General features: G+C 47.1%; 1 protein-coding gene across 1 annotated transcript in view; it reads right to left on the bottom strand.

Annotated features, from left to right (window-relative positions):
- WBP4 (WW domain binding protein 4) overlaps positions 1 to 15,807 on the bottom strand; it is an 807,881-nt gene that overhangs the window by 114,602 nt on the left and 677,472 nt on the right. The window lies entirely within an intron of this gene.

Raw genomic sequence — 15,807 nt, 5'->3', positions numbered from 1 at the left:
CATGCACATTATTTTTCAATAAATGTCCTTACTTATTATAGCAGTGTCATTGTTAAAACACCGTCATCTTCAGATACTTTGCCCAGCTGACAAATGTGCCATTGAGCAAAATAATCGAACCATGTTTGTGTCCTGGAGAAAATTGGCATATTTTGTTCCTTTGTACAGCTAGTAGGAGCATAATGGACAAATAAATGGCATGCATACCCAATTTAACTTTAATAAATACATTTCATGCACTGATTTTTGTACAAGTGGGGTTTGTGTTTGATGACACCATGCATATTTATAGGAAATTTAATTTTAGTGTCAATAATATTTATTTTTACATGTGGCCTAGTGGAAAATGGTCATTGTTTGATACTCTGCCCATGTGGATAATGGGTATATAAGGTACATGACATGCTACATACTTCCTAATTAATTTGCCCTATATTCAAATCCAATTAAGTTACTGTTAATACATTTAAAATAACAAGCCAATTAATTAATCCAAATACTTAGTTAACACCACCACACTGTTCTATGAAGTGGTCATCAAATGCGCAAAGTTTTGACCAATGATTGCCACTAAGGTTTGTGTAAAATCCCTTTTGGGCAGAGAAAAGAGCCTCCAGATCCTTCAGAAAAATGTTTTTATTCCTAACCACTTTTTCACCAATGTAACATGCCTCAGGAGCTTTAAAATGCACTATTTGCTATTAGATGCCAACAGAATTCTTAGGAGGTAACCTCCAAAGCCCCAGTGAAGTGATCTTTAAAGCCTACCATGTACGGACCAGTATATACTCAACAATATTTATGTAATCGTATTTCTCCATTAAGTTAGCAACATTTAAAAACATGTATTATATTTCATAAAATTCATATAGAACAAGCCCAAAATAAGAAAAAGCAGGTTTAACATATTCTAACAAGCTATATATAAACCCTGATCAGTACAATTATATAAAACAGCTCCCATGCATGTCCATGCTTACACAAAATAGAGGAACAACGACAAACAGAAAATGAACCAAATCTTCATCAACTTCTATTTTGCAGGCACACTTTGTGCTTCCTCCTGCACACCTTAATTTATTGAGGGGTGGTTACATTTAAACGTACCATTAGCATCGGCCTCCAGCATTCTGAGGATCTTATTTCACAGATTTCTCCTTGCCATCTTATATGTGTATTAAGTCTGCATATTTTGGACATCTGCCTTGTTCCCCCATCAGACAAGCTCTTGCTTAGGGGGCTATTTTGAGTTTACTTAATGTGGCAAATTTAGTTATATTCCACCCCCCCTATCCAAATGGACAGTGCCTTACAATCCTCCACATACCACAACAATGTTCCCTTAGCAGGCCAAGCTGCAATCGCACTTACACTTAAATTCACTTTATGATTAGCAGAAAATCCCAGATGTGCGTTTAAAAAATACGTTAAAAATCGTAAGTGGCCTGACACCTTCAAACTGAACACCCCCAATTCAGCTCCGAAGCCGCTATGAGGTTTATCTGCAGGGAGACCTGCTATTTGGTACAGGAATTTATTTTGCAACCCCCCTATGACATGACAGTTTGAACCACCCTAGATGTCGCTGCAATAGAAATCATGGAACAAACATTTGCCTTATATACAAACAGGCACTTGTCCAACCAGAATTCCTCAAACGTGAAATACAAATGTAAAAAATACCTTTAATCCTTAATGATGCCCTTTTAGCTGTCTTAAAATTTTTGACCAAAGCACCACTCTTTGAGAAGAATAGACTCAAATAAAAAGGAGTACTACCTTATCTCTACATTCATTAAAAACTAGCTACACATTTTCAACCATTTCCGGAACACCAACGTTTTTGTTTTTATCATATTTAATTTCAAACTATATTTCCAAAATAATAATTTGTGTTTAACAGGCCCTGTTGGAGACCTGCCAGTGTTAAGTCCAAAATAGGCGTGTACTCGGCATAAAGAAGCATGCTATAAAATGTACCCTTCAGAGAGGGTGGATTAAGAGAATTACTAGAATCAACATCTGAAAGGAATACATTTGGGACAACTGGCATCCCTGCTTTTCACCTTTATTCATGGGGGGAAATAATGCACAATTCCCCAGATATTGTAGATCGGACAGACGCTGGGATGTCTGCGTATCATAGTTGGATAAGATTTAATAAACCATTAGGGACCACGATAAAAACCATTAGGGACCACAATAAAATGTAAATTACACCACACTATGCATGTTATATCAATCAAGTCAAATGCTTTCTCCAAATATAAAAAAGCTAAAAATAATCTCCCTCCCTTAAATTTACTATATTTCTCCATGCTGGTGCTCAGAGTGAAACAGTGATCCACTGTACTAAGCCCTCCCCTGAAACCCGTTTGGGAGGGCTTCAAGATATTGGTACTTTAAGTCCATTCCTCCAGTCTGAGCAACACACATTTGGAGAATATCTTACTGGCAATGTCCAGGAAGGAAATGTACCTATAACCATGGGGGGCTAATGGTCCAAGGACTACCTGTCCAAGGTGATGGCATAATGCATGTCTCGACAACTGCATTTAACATAAAACTATTTGGTGTCCTTCAAAAGGCTCCCAGTGTTTCTCAAAACATTTTCTTTTGTTCGTCTTTTGTCAATTTTTATATGCCATTTTAAAACTGTAAATCTGACCAGCTGTGTACACACACCACTCATTAAATCATTGTGCAATTTTCTTTTCGAGATTCTACATCGAACCATGGTGCATGCTTTTCTATTACCTGCACCTTCTGAACTTGGGAACACTGTTTGCTAACATCTCTGTCCTGGATAGTTTCAACCAAAGACTCACACTGACCCTTTCCTTTGTGGCCTCTGAACTGTTAAATTACAAAAAGGACATCCTTGAGGCCAAGAGCAATTATTTCAATAACCAAATCAAATCGCCTGCTAATGCCCATAGTAAACTTTGAGATTCTAAAATCAATCAAAAAACCCATCGCATTAACACCCACATTCAGTCCATCACAGGAAGAATGTGACAAAACCCAGGATGCTTTTGCAAGCAAAATCATCAAAGCAAGGGAATTGATAAACTCCCAAACTACCAAAGGTAAACCTGAGCAAGCCACCCCATCAGAAAACCTGGAACATCCTGAACAATTCTCGTTCCACAAAATTACAACAGAAGACATGCTCAGGACATTAGCCTCGATGAGGCCTTTGTCGTGTGCGGAAAATACATTACCTCCCAAAATAATTCTCGATAATGTTGACATCTTTGCACCTCTGCTCACAAGAATAGTGAACGCCTCCTTTGAGGACAAAAAGGTACCCAATACCATTAAAAAAGTCACGGTTACTCCATTAGTGAAGAAGCCCAACCTCGACCAGCGAGATCCAGGGAATCTTAGGTCCATCAACAACTGCAACTTTATTCTTAAATTAATGGACAAAGTCGCTACCGCGCATTTACAGTCATTTGTAGAGGCCAATGAGATTTTACACCCTCAACAATCCGGTTTCTGTGTTGCACACAGCAGCAAGAATGATATGCTGGATCTACAGTCACATATGCTGGACATTATTGACCAAGGCAAGACAGGGCTGTTGGTTTTGCTTGATCTCAGTGCTGCCTTCGACCTCTTAGATCATAAATTACTCCAGCAGGCTCTCGAAAAAGTAGCCAATTGCTCTAAACAGGCAATAGACTGCCTGGTATCCTTCCTTGCCGATAGAAAATCAAGGGTACACTGGGGAGACAAATTCTCCCAAGAATCTGAAATCTTTTATGGGGTCCCAAAGGGAGCGAGCTTGTCCCTGCTCCTTCTTAACTTGTACTTAAGGTTTCTCTGTGATGTACTGGATAAGATCAAGACCTATTTCACAAACTACGCTGACGATACACAGCTAGTAGTAGAACTGAGCTGTGACTATGAAAAAGATAGTCAGTTGGTAACTGAACTATATAACACCATACAATCTTGGATGGATCACAACTGGATGCATCTAAACAGTAAAAAAACGGAACTGATGATCTTTGGCTCTCCTCAGGCTAGAAGCAAACTTTCACCGCAATATAACACCTTTAAAATCAGAGACACCCAGATCCAGGTAGTGAATAAGGTCAAGATCCTGGGCATGCCATTGGAAGCTTCTTTAACAGGCATCCTATGTGAACAAAAACTGCTCTTACTATCTAAGACGGCTTAAAGCAATTAAACCCCTCCTCAATGAATTTGCACCACTATTGTGAGATAAAGCATACTTTCCCGCCTCGACTATGGAAAAGCATTACTGCTGGGAGCCAACAAACAATGCATTGCCAAGTACCAGCTAGTCCAAAACAATGCGGTTAGAATAAACAGAAGCAGAGGATGGACCATATTAGTGAAGCCAAGAGGGGGCTACATTGGTTGAAAATTGAAGACAGAGTCCTGTTTAAATCTATGACACCAGTCCACAAGTGTCTGCATGGGAAAGCTCTGAGCCGATGTGGCGAGGCAGAGAAGCCCGACCGCAGAGAAGGAAATCCATGCCGGGTGAGCAGAAAATGCCGTGGAGAAGCCAGCAGTCGAGAGGGGATTCCTGGGCACTCAGTAGCTCACATAGGCAGCGTTGTCCCTACTGGAGCCTGGCCAGAAGCAGGTTTGCAGAAACAAAGCCTCACGGAAAGCCGGAGAGACCTCAGAGGAACCCGGAGTGTGCAGCATGTGGCAGAGGAACGCTGTGCAATCACGAAAGGGACCAAAGACACTGAAGAACCGGCGAGTCGGCCTAGACCAGACGGGGATCCCAGGGCGGTTCGGAGAATGTACAACCACGTACTTGCAAGAAGCATACCAGGCATGTGAAAAAACACAAAAGAGGTCCTGGCAGAAGAGTATACCAGGCACCTGGAAATTAAAGTTACTCACCGCAGTGTCTAGAGTACTCATAGTCCATAGTCCCCTTTCCTCCATCCATGTGGGGCATCCCCCAACATGGGGATGGTACCAGAACCATTTGGCAGTGAACAATTGAGCTTCCCTTTTAAATTTAGTATAGTGCGTGGGGACGCCCCAACGAGGCCCCGCCTTCTGGCGCCCCACCTCAGTCCCCTTTGAACACATTGGAAGCTTAGATACCCGACTACTATATTTTAGCCCGTGAATTAATAGCGGGGGAAGGTGAGTGGGACGTATGGAGGAAAGGGGACTATGGACTAGCAGTACTCTAGTCACTACAGTGATTAACTTTAATTACTCATATGTCCCATCCCCTTTCCTGCATCCTTGTGGGCGATTCCACAAAACAAGAACATAGAACATACGGTGGAGCTGTGATAACCTGCCTTATATCTAGGATGAAGCGAAAGGGTTCCTCAGAACCACCTACTCGAACTCTGCATCGCGCCTGGAGCTGGTGTCCAGGGAATAGTGCCTACAGAAGGCCGACGGAGTGGCCCAAGTAGCCACCTTGCTGATGAGATCCCAAGAAGCGTGTCTCTGAAATGCGTGGCCTTCGTTCTGACCTCATGAGCATGAATCCCCTCAGGAACAGGTTTGGCCATGGCCATGTATGCCTCCAAAATGGCCTGAGCCATCCGATGGAAGCCCGAGAGCCGGGGAGGAGCCCCAAAAGTCACAAACAATGCCTCGGAATTCCTGAAGGATTTATTCCAAGATAGATCAAACTTGAGGACCCTCCTGAGGTCCAAGGAATGCAAGGCCCTCTCTGCTTCCGAATGCGGGTTTGTGAAGAACAATGGCAGGCAGATCTCTTGATTCAAATGAAATGGGGAGGCCACCTTGGGCAAGAAATTTCAGTGAGTGTGCAAGATGACCTTGTCATTGTGTAACGTGGGGAATGGCTTGCACAAGGACAACGCCTGTAGCTCACTTACCCTGCGTTGCAAAGGCACCAGAACCACATTGAGGTCCCAGACCAGATGCGGCCTGTGCACTGGAGGAAATATTCTCGACAACCCCTTGGGGGGAGCCTTAACCACTGGATTGGCCAACGAAATCATGTGCTTGGGGGAATTCTTGTAAGGTCGGATGGCCGCCTAATACGTGCAGCAAGTATCCACCTGTACTCCCGAAAAAGCCAGGTGCGCCGAGAAAGCCAATACGTCATCCAGAAGACAGGAGACATGGTCCAGCCCCTTGATGCGTGCCCAATGGCAGAAACTAGTCCATTTGCTGTTATACTGGGACCGAGTAGAGGCCTCCTGGCCTGCTGAATGATGTCCCAGTTGTCATCTGAAAATTGAGCATGCCGAAGTCTAAGCTGATCAGGAACCAGGTTTCCAGGCCCAGTTTGTCCGGGTCCGGATGATCCACTGCCCCGCCCTGCTGCGTCACGGAAGCCCCAGCTGGGGAACAGAAGATGGACGGAACCCTTGGAGCACAACTGCAGCAGATCTGAAAACCAGGGTCTCGAAGGTCAGTGGGGGGCAACCAGTATGAGGCTGCAACCCACTGAGGCCCGGAACTTGCGAAGAGTCCACTGAAGCAGGGGGGTGGGCAGGAACGCATAACACCTGTGGCCGTGCCAACAGATCCGGAAGGTGTCTCCCACAGACCCCAGACGCCGACCTGCACCTGATGCAAACCTGAGGTACTTGGCCTTCCGAGGAGATGCAAACAAATCCAGATCTGCGAACCCCCAATGCTGGAACTGGGGCAACAAGGAGTTGTTGTGCAACTCCCACTCATAGGTGTTGAACCCCAAGTGACTCAGCTTGTCAGCTTCCACGTTGCCATCTCCCGGCAGGTCTACTGCTGAAATCCAAATCCTCTCTGTAAGGGCCTATTCCCAGTGCAAAACCCCTCCATGCATGGGGGTGGGGGGGAGAGAACGGGTACCACCCTGCTTGTTCAGGTAAAACATTGTGGTAGAATTGTCCGTCCTGACCAGAACCAACTTGTCCGTGATTAAGGGCAAAAACATCTTGAGGGCCAGGCCCAGTGCCCGTAGCTTGAGCAGATTGATATGTAGGAGGGCTCCCACCCTGGACCATGCTCCATAAATCGTTTAGCACTCCAGAGTAGTCCCCCAGCCTGAAAGAGAGGAGTATGTCGTCACCACCAGGGAAGGCTCTGGTAGGGTGAAGGGGACTATCACTGAAACATTGCCATCCATCCGCCACCAGCGAAGTCGGGCAAAAGGAGGGGTAGAATTGGGATCCTGTCTGACTGAGACCCAGTCTCCAGATCCCAATTGGCCACCAGGTGGAACTGGGGGTGCATCATCTTGAGACAGGCATCCTGTACAGTCAGCACCCAGGAGGCTATCAGACCCAGAATGTGCTGGAATAACCAAGCAGATGTGGTCGAGTGGGCCAGAAAGTGCCCCACCGCCTTGCAGAGTGACATCAGCCTCTTGGGCGTGGGGAACATCCGCTGGATGGTAGTGTTCCAACATGCCCCTAGGAAGACCAGATCCTGAGAAGGGCATAACAGATTTCCTCACGGTGCGGGAAAACCCCAGCTGATGAAGGATATCCGCCAATCTCTGGCAGGAGAGCACTACCGCTTCGGGTAATCCTGCTCTCACCAGCCAGTCGTCCAGACAAGTCAGATGATGGCCCTCCAAGCAGAGAAGGCCCGCCACCGCATTCATCAATTTCGTAAAGACACGAGAGGCCAAGTTCAGGCCAAGGGCAGCACTTTGTACTGGATTTCAGGGTTCGAGATTGAGGGGAGCTGGAAGCTATTTAGCACCTGCTTGTGGTTTAGAAGAGCTTGGTTAGCGTGACTCCAAAAGCTACTAGCAGCTACTTTTGGCTCCCCAACCAACTGATGCAGAGCAAACACACCCATGTCATTTTAACTATGTGTTGGGGCAATCTATAAGCAAACACTGGGGCATCTATACGACATTCAAAGTATAAAGGGTCATAAAATATGGACCAAGTGAAATGTTCGCATCTTATGTAGAAGTTAGATTTGAGAAATGCTGTGTACTAGCTCCTGGTTCCCTGGTGGTAGTTCCTGGTCACTGGTTAATGCTGGATACCCAGGAACTGCTTTTAGCGCCTGCTTTTCAAATCTTAATTTCGATCCCTGGAAGTGGTACGGCATAATCGTGAACTGCAGAAACTTCTGATGTGGTTGATATATGGGTACATGTAGGTACGCATCGTTGAGGTCCAGGGAACACATCCAGTCCCCTGCACACAGCGACGCATCTGTGTGCGCACGAGTAATCATCTTGAAGCGTTCCAGCGGTAAAGACAGATTTAGAAATGACAGGTCCAGGACTACCCTCAGGCCAGGTTGGTTGTTGCGTAAACATCCTGGAATAGTAGCCAGAGCCCTTTTCTACAAGAGGAACTGGTTTCATTGCCTGCATCTTCAATGGAGACAGGATCTCCCGTAAAAAAGCCAGGGAACCTGACGAAGAGGAGGAGAGGCTGGTAGAGGAAGAGGAAAGTGGAAGCCCCTGGAGACCACAGATATGAGCCACCGATTGCTGAAAAGATATGTCCTGGAACAGCCCCCGACAGGTGAGCTGTGTTCCCTGACCCAGACGTCACCAATGCTTCTTGGCGTCGGAGGCAGGGGAGCGTAAAAACCTGCACGCCATTCTATGTTGCTTCCTTCTGTTGTCGCTGGGTGACCTGTCAGGCCTCTGCGCACCGTGGTCCATGAAGTACTTGAAGACAGGGAACGTTCAGGGTTTGAACTCGGTCCTAACCCGGGATTGAGGGAAGGATTTCTGACCGGCTTTGTCAGGATGGCCAAGGACTTGGCGGTCTGGATGGATGTTTTCTTCTTCGTCAATTCGTCATCTGTGGACGAATGAAAAAGGTCCACGCCTTCAAAGGGCAGATCTAGGATCCACTCCTGCATGTCAGATTAAAACTTTGTGGCGTGCATCCACGCCGTCCTCATCTCGACCCCAAGGCACAGCCCTCTGCTGGCTGTGTCGATGTGGGCGACTGAAGACTCCATGAGGTCCTGCGCAATGGCCTGAGCATCTGCCAGACCAGCCTTGAAGGAGGCTTGTTTGTCCTTAGAAGAAATTCCCTGAGCTCCCGCCACAGCTTCCGGTTAGCCGCAGCCAAGATGGCATCATCGTTGGCCTGCCACAGATGCAGTCCTGAGATGGAATAACAGCGCTTTCCCAAGGCAACTGGACGTGGCTCCCGTTGCCTTGGTGGAAGGTGTTTTAGAATAAAGGAAGGCCACAGCCACCACAGGCAAGGAGGATTGGCTGCCCATCCGTCAGCCTGAACCTGCTGTCCAACTTCTTGTTCAACTGGGCATTGACCCAGGGCTTCACCCAGACCTTCTGCACCACCTGCAGCACATCCTTCTGAAGGGGAATGCCAGACCGGACTGTGGTGCACTTCCTGAAGACCTCTGCTAGCACCCCCGACAACAGAGGAGCTTCCTCAGGAAGAAAAACGCCCAAGAACTCTGCCAGGCCCTGAAGGCGGCCATGAAAGGCCTTAACGGATGCTGAGGGCTCATTGTCCTGGGGCGCCATCGTCCCCGCCCCCCTCCCCCTTTTTTCACAGGCTGAGGGAATCCGGGACCTGGGACATAGGTGCTGTAGGGGTCTCCCTTTAGGTCCGGAGCTGCAGACAAGTCCAACGGCTGTTGAGGGGGGAGGATTTGGATGGTACAGGAGGAGGTGGAGGGGTCGGTACACCGGTAGGGCCTGCACCGGTGGAGGGACCGGCACCAGAGTCACCGGCGGAACGGGAGGAGTACCCCAGGGAGGGGGCCGAAGTGGCAGCATCTGGGGGATGACCTCCACAATGTCTTTCAGGAGTTCCTTCATTTGAGGGGAAATCATGAGGAAGAGGAAGCATTTGAATAACCGGTCCTCACGAGCCGCTGGGTCCTTAGGAGCCCTGCCCTCCGAGGCGCTGGGCCTCCGCTCTGGGTCAAAGCGCTGAGCCGCCTGGTGCGCTTAGCTGTAAGTCTGTGATAGGTAGATGTACCCCTTAGGGGACCAAAAACCTGCACCATAGGATCTGCTACTGCTCCCTGAGGGAAGGGGGCTGGAATCATCCTGCAAAGCCCACTCGATGGGCAAAAGCACTGGTGGGCCCTGAGCTGGATCCAAGATGGCCGCATGCCTGGCAGGCTCTGCCACGTGCCGCTCCGCGGTTTTGAAACCTTTCACCATGCCCTGGGAGGGAAGGCGCGAAGGCTCTGAGCCAGGAGAGGTCTCAGACACGGGAGGATACAGCTTGGGTCTTGCACCCGAAGCAGAGGCGTCGACCTCAGATCCCTCTGGTAGGAGCTGAGCCCTCAGCCTGATGGGCAGTAATCAGAATGCCCTGGTTGACGGCCTTGGAGCGAATTTCGGTAGGCTGGTAGCCCTCAGCACCTGTTCCGGTAGCCGTGCTGAATCTAGCCGGGGAACGACTCTTGGAGGTGGCACTCGACGATCCCTTACCCCTTGGGGTAGAAGATGCGCCTGATCGTCCTTCCGTGGACAGCCTGGTAGGGTCCCTGGGCCCCTCAACTTGGGAGCTGGTAGCCTTAGAGGCCTCGGGCCTGCCAGAACCTCAATGCGAGGAACCCCGATCTGTGGGAAACCCCGGGGAAGGAGTCTTCGCACTGTGGAAACGTGCTGAACAGAGGGCCTACCTTGTCTTGATCAGAGGTACTGGCGACGAAGTGTGGAAGATCTCCCTCCACCACGACAAACGATTCTCCAATGCCCTGTGACCAAGAGCGTTGCAGGCCGCACAGGAGTCTCAGTGGTGGTCGAGCCCCAAACACTGAAGACCGAGGGCATGTGGGTCTGAGGCCAGGAACGAGCGGTCGCAAGAGGCAGATCTCGTGAATCCCGAGCATGCGGGAAGCTGAAAAAGTCTCTGCGGTGGCTGCCAGGTCCGACACCATCCGTGCAGAAAAAGGGACCGAGGTGAGGCGCCACAGCAAGCTATACTACATGTAAAGGGGAAGCTCAATTTTGCGCTGCCAAAAGGTTGCAGTACCGTCCCCATGTTGGGGGACGCCCCACAAGGATGGAGGAAAGGGGACAGGATGTATGAGTAGTACAAGTGAAGTCCTGGCAGTATAGTACACAAGGCAGTTGGAAGACAGAGTATTTTGAACCAGGATGAAACTTGAGTTAAAGAAAGACTATTAAAGACAAAGAACTTTTTACCTAACATGAGTACTGTGGGACAAGAAAAGACAAGGTACTGTTGGACGAAAAGACATTTGAAGAATCCAGGGCAAGGAAGTCACCCTCTGAAGTCAAGTTTTTTCCACCCTGCAGAACATTTAAGTTGGACCTAATCTATTTCTAAACACTGTATTGCCAATATCAGGTTGAAGACATTTACCTTATCACTTGGTTGTTTTGTTTGTAGTTTGAGTGTCAGGCAAGAAGGTTTGGACACAAGGACGGCTTTTGATTTCTGACATCCTCACACAGACAGTTCCTTCTTTTTCATTTTTAGTTTGGGAATTCCTCTTGGAGCAGAGGTATTTTCCCAACACACATGGGATACATTACTCACCGTAATCGTATTTCTGATGCTTGTATCTGCTTAGATTCACATGCTGTGCATAGGCCGACATCTAGTGGAAGCTGCGGAGTATTACAGTTTGTTTTTTCCCTCACGCGTCTAGGATCCTCAAATCTTCAACAAAAAACATGACCACTTTGTGTCAGGCTTTCATTTCTGACCACTCATACCATCTTGTGCCATAACTCGCATTCTCCCGACATATCAGCTTCCTAGCATCAAAGGAGGCTGTGCTGGAGCTGTTTCTGTGACAACGCCTGGAAGATCACCTGTCGGCACCTTAAAGTGGTGATCGTCACTAGAACTCACCTTCCTCCATTCTGTGAAGTACCCTAAAGGGGTCTGCAATGCCAATGCGACAGTTTGTATTCTCTATGTATTTGGGCTTGCATCTTGAAGTTGGACCCGACTGGAAGAAGCAGTCAAACTTGCACTCCCCTGGGAGCCCCTCACCTAAATAAAAGGACAGAAGTAGGTTTCAGGGGGTAAGTAAATTGAACTGTTCCTACCACCCCCTAACCCCCCACCTCCAATTCCTCCATAGGGTAACATTGGGTGCAAAGCCCCTTGTCCCCCAACTCCCTCTTTGCTTTCCATTGGTTGTCAAACCCAGGTCAAGTATACTACCCATGTGCTAGCCTTAGGACTAGGATAGAGAGGAGTCTGTACCCGTCTTTGGAAAAATATGTGCTAAACTTTTAAATAGTTTGCAACTTTTTTAAATCTCCACCACATGCACAATGCATCCCTTTGAGAATACCTTCCCTGAAGAAACCTGAACGTGACTTTTGGGCACTAGGCCTCATACATTTTAGGCCTGGACTTTTTAATCAAAAGGGAATCAGGATTGTACTGGTTCTATTCATTTTATCTGCATCAATTACTTTTCTGTGATAATACTACCTGCTAGTTTAATTTCTTAGTGCATTCGTAAAGGCCTAATAAATATTTGTATGCAGAACGATTGTGTGTTATTCTGTGTGGACTCTCTGAGGCCCTAGACCCCTCTCACTCACTCATGAGACTAAGCCTTGACTGCTCTTCCACATACCTTGATTGGGTTTTGGCTAAACTTAGATTCTCCCTGTTCACTATAATAGGGTGATGACCTAAAATCCTCCCCCAGAGTTGATTTTAGAAATCCATCTCAACAGGGGTCACATATCTGACAGTTGTTAATGTGGCTGTAAACAGGTATGTTACAGACTGTATTTGTAGACAAGTCCTTTGCAAAGTCTGCTCTGCTTCAACTGTTGTGACCATCATTGGTGCCGTAGGCAATGGCCTCATCACAGATGCACTGCTTTTTCAGTCAGCACGGCTCTATTTCTAGATGAGTGGTGCTTCTTCCATCAGTGAAAGCCTTGCCACGGAGTAATGGCAGCAGAGATGTGTGCGCCAGAGTGGAGGGTTTGCCTGCTGTAGACTGTGCCCAAGCTAGGTGAGCCCATTTCACCCTTTTGTCTCCACACTGGTCAGATCTCTCCCCTGACCAAGACCAACTCTTTACCCGCTCCTGCCCCCGATCTGTCGTTTTTGAGGAGATAAGCATCAGAGTCAGGAGTCTCATTCAGGCAGTACACCATTCTTCCTTACCTGTATCACAGAATCTTGCCATTAGACACATGGTTGCGCCTGTTATATGGTATAGCCATATACTATGTGATGAGGATGTAGAGAGTATATAGAGTCCTAGTTCTTGTCGCAGTGTAGCTATCTTTGAGCTCATAGAAAGCGCAGACTCCGGAGAGTGATTTTTGCCTTGGTAGGATCCTGATCTTTGTAAGGCATAGTTGAAGAAAGGCATCTAGAAAAAGAGATGCAACTCCCCTGAAGGACATGGTTATACCAGGCAAAGACCCCTGACACTGCTGAACACTTATCCTGGAGCCTAATTTCTTAGAGGCATATGTTCTTCAGAATAAATCCCAAATTTAAAAGTGCTACCTGTTCCGATTATGAAGACATTTTCTCTACTGAATTAAAAATGCAGTCACAAACTTTTAATTAACAGAGGAAATTGCACCAAGACTCCTCAAAGCAAGGCACTAGAAACAAAAAAGGGTTCCATGTCATTTCATCGCAGGATGTATTTTCGCGGGTTTTTTTACCGCAATTACTTTTTTGAAAAAACCCATTGAATTATTTCTTTTTGGGGGGGGAGGGGGGAGTTCAGTTGGAGCAGTTTTTAATGCCATTCCATAAACCACACGTGCCTTACACAAAATCAATATGTTAGCAATAGGAAGAATAGATACAGTGCCAAGAAGGAAAAGGGTTTACTTTGGGGTTTATATATTTATAATGGATAATGTTCTCTAAACATATGGCAATGGGGGATTTCCCTGGTTCTATCATTGAATTTACATATAATAAGTCACACTGCGAAATTCACTCATCTCTGTGGGTATTCCCTGCTGCCATACCAAAGGGTATCATGTCAGTGATTACTGAACACCTTTTGGCCCGCAAGTAAACTAAAGGCTGTAATGTAAAGAGAAAGTGTGTGTGCGCGTGTGCGTGTGTATACACAAGCGTATACTACCATCAGCCTCCATTGATCTGTGGCATGCAGGTTATCAAGATGGCAACATGTTCATCTTCACCAGTAGCCAGTGGGGAAGCAAAAAGCCTAAATGACCACTTAAGAAAAGCTATTCAGTTTGCTTTGCCAGTTGCAGCAGGCCTCCACCCCACCCCCTCCTCTCCACACGTGTGTTTGTGTTTGGTGGCCCTGGGTGCCTGGATTTGTTTGTGATGATACATCTGTCAATTTATGACCTTTTAGAAAATATTTTTTAAGATCAGTTAACTCCACCTGCTATACCGCGATAACCATGATATACCGTCATTTGGCAAGAAGGTTATGGTACCATCATAAAACGAATACCGTGACACCCCTATTGGTGACCTGCGTTTGCGGCACTAAATCATATCTCCGCCTCTGAGCCTGACATCACTAGATGCATACCGCCCATTTCCCAACGCTAAAGCACGTCTCGTGTCAACATTCTCTCCGCCTCAGCTAATGACGTGTCGCCATGGAAATGGCAGGAAGCCTCTTTCCCCGATACGTATAAACAGAGCGTTTCACAACACACAACAGCAGATTTTCTTTTCCATTCCTCTCACTGTATTTCTTTGAGTATTCTGTGACTCGTTTCTGTGCTCTGGTCAGCTACCTTCGTTGCTTGGTAGCCCGTGTGAACAGATACCAGTACCACCGCTATAAATTATTTTCGTTTGTTTACCACAAAATGGCAACAATAATGCCCTACCTGTACAAGCCCGAGTATTCCGAGGAGGAATTACTGGAAAGAGCAAGCTGCATAAATGATGAGGCTTTGAACGACAGTTGGGCGGACGTTTCAACAGATGAAGAGCCTGGGCCTAGTCGCATGGACTGTGTTTTTTCACCTGGTGTACCTGCAATCGGTGCGCGCCAACCGAGAAGGAGAACTGCAGCTGATAAGAAAACTCTGGTTGCTTGTCCTACATATCGCAAGACGATCCACAGCCGCAATGCGTTACCGAGCTGCCAGACTTCACGGCAGCCTGCCTCACACGGTCCGTGTTGAGGATTTTGATGGTGCTTATGCACAAACTTCGTGCAACAGTTCGACCTCGTAATGCACGTAACGAGTAAGTATAGTCTGGTTGTGATGTCAGTTAGGCCACTACTATTTCATGGTTGTCCCCTATATTCTCGTAACTTCAATATATCATTGTCATATCAGTTTAGTCTTGCAATTCTCTAGTAACAGCCGCATAAAAGCCGTTCAATATTGTGCAGTGTCTAGTTAGCATTTGTCCTGGCAAAAATGCCATTGCATACAAGAATTGTCATTGACAACTGAGGTTTAATACACTTATCTTGTTCATTTAAAAACAGTTTGCATCTTTCTCTTTCACAGGTGGTACCGGCTGGTGGCCCATCGTTCCTACACATGGTGGCTTCATGGGAGGCTTGGACACCGCGTTCGACGAGTAATACCCGCATGTGTCGTTGGTGCCATTAGACAAACTTTCCCCAGTGACAGCGGTCAGTACAGGGGATTTTCCCTCGCTGAGCTGCAACCAGACCTTTACAATGTGTAGTATTTTTGTGCCATCAAAATAAGAAACCAAATAAAACAACATTTTTTCTCAATGGTTGTTTCAGTTTTTAAGTGAATTCAGCAGTGTTCCGGTGCCTTGTCAGCACGCCTCCCGGCCCATGCATCCCACCGCCCCCACTATCAAAGGCAGTTCGCACCAGTGTATGTGCGCTGCCATGGGGTGCTGTCAGGGGCGCAAACGGCCAAGGTGCCAAACACCAAGTACACTTCAAAAGGTATCTTACGCC

The sequence above is a fragment of the Ambystoma mexicanum genome, chromosome 7q, assembly GCF_040938575.1.
Source record: "Ambystoma mexicanum isolate Mex_15411 chromosome 7q, UKY_AmexF1_1, whole genome shotgun sequence".
NCBI classification, from domain to species: Eukaryota; Metazoa; Chordata; class Amphibia; order Caudata; family Ambystomatidae; genus Ambystoma; species Ambystoma mexicanum.
Note: the sequence above shows the minus strand (reverse complement) of the source record. Positions and strands in the feature narration are given on the sequence as shown.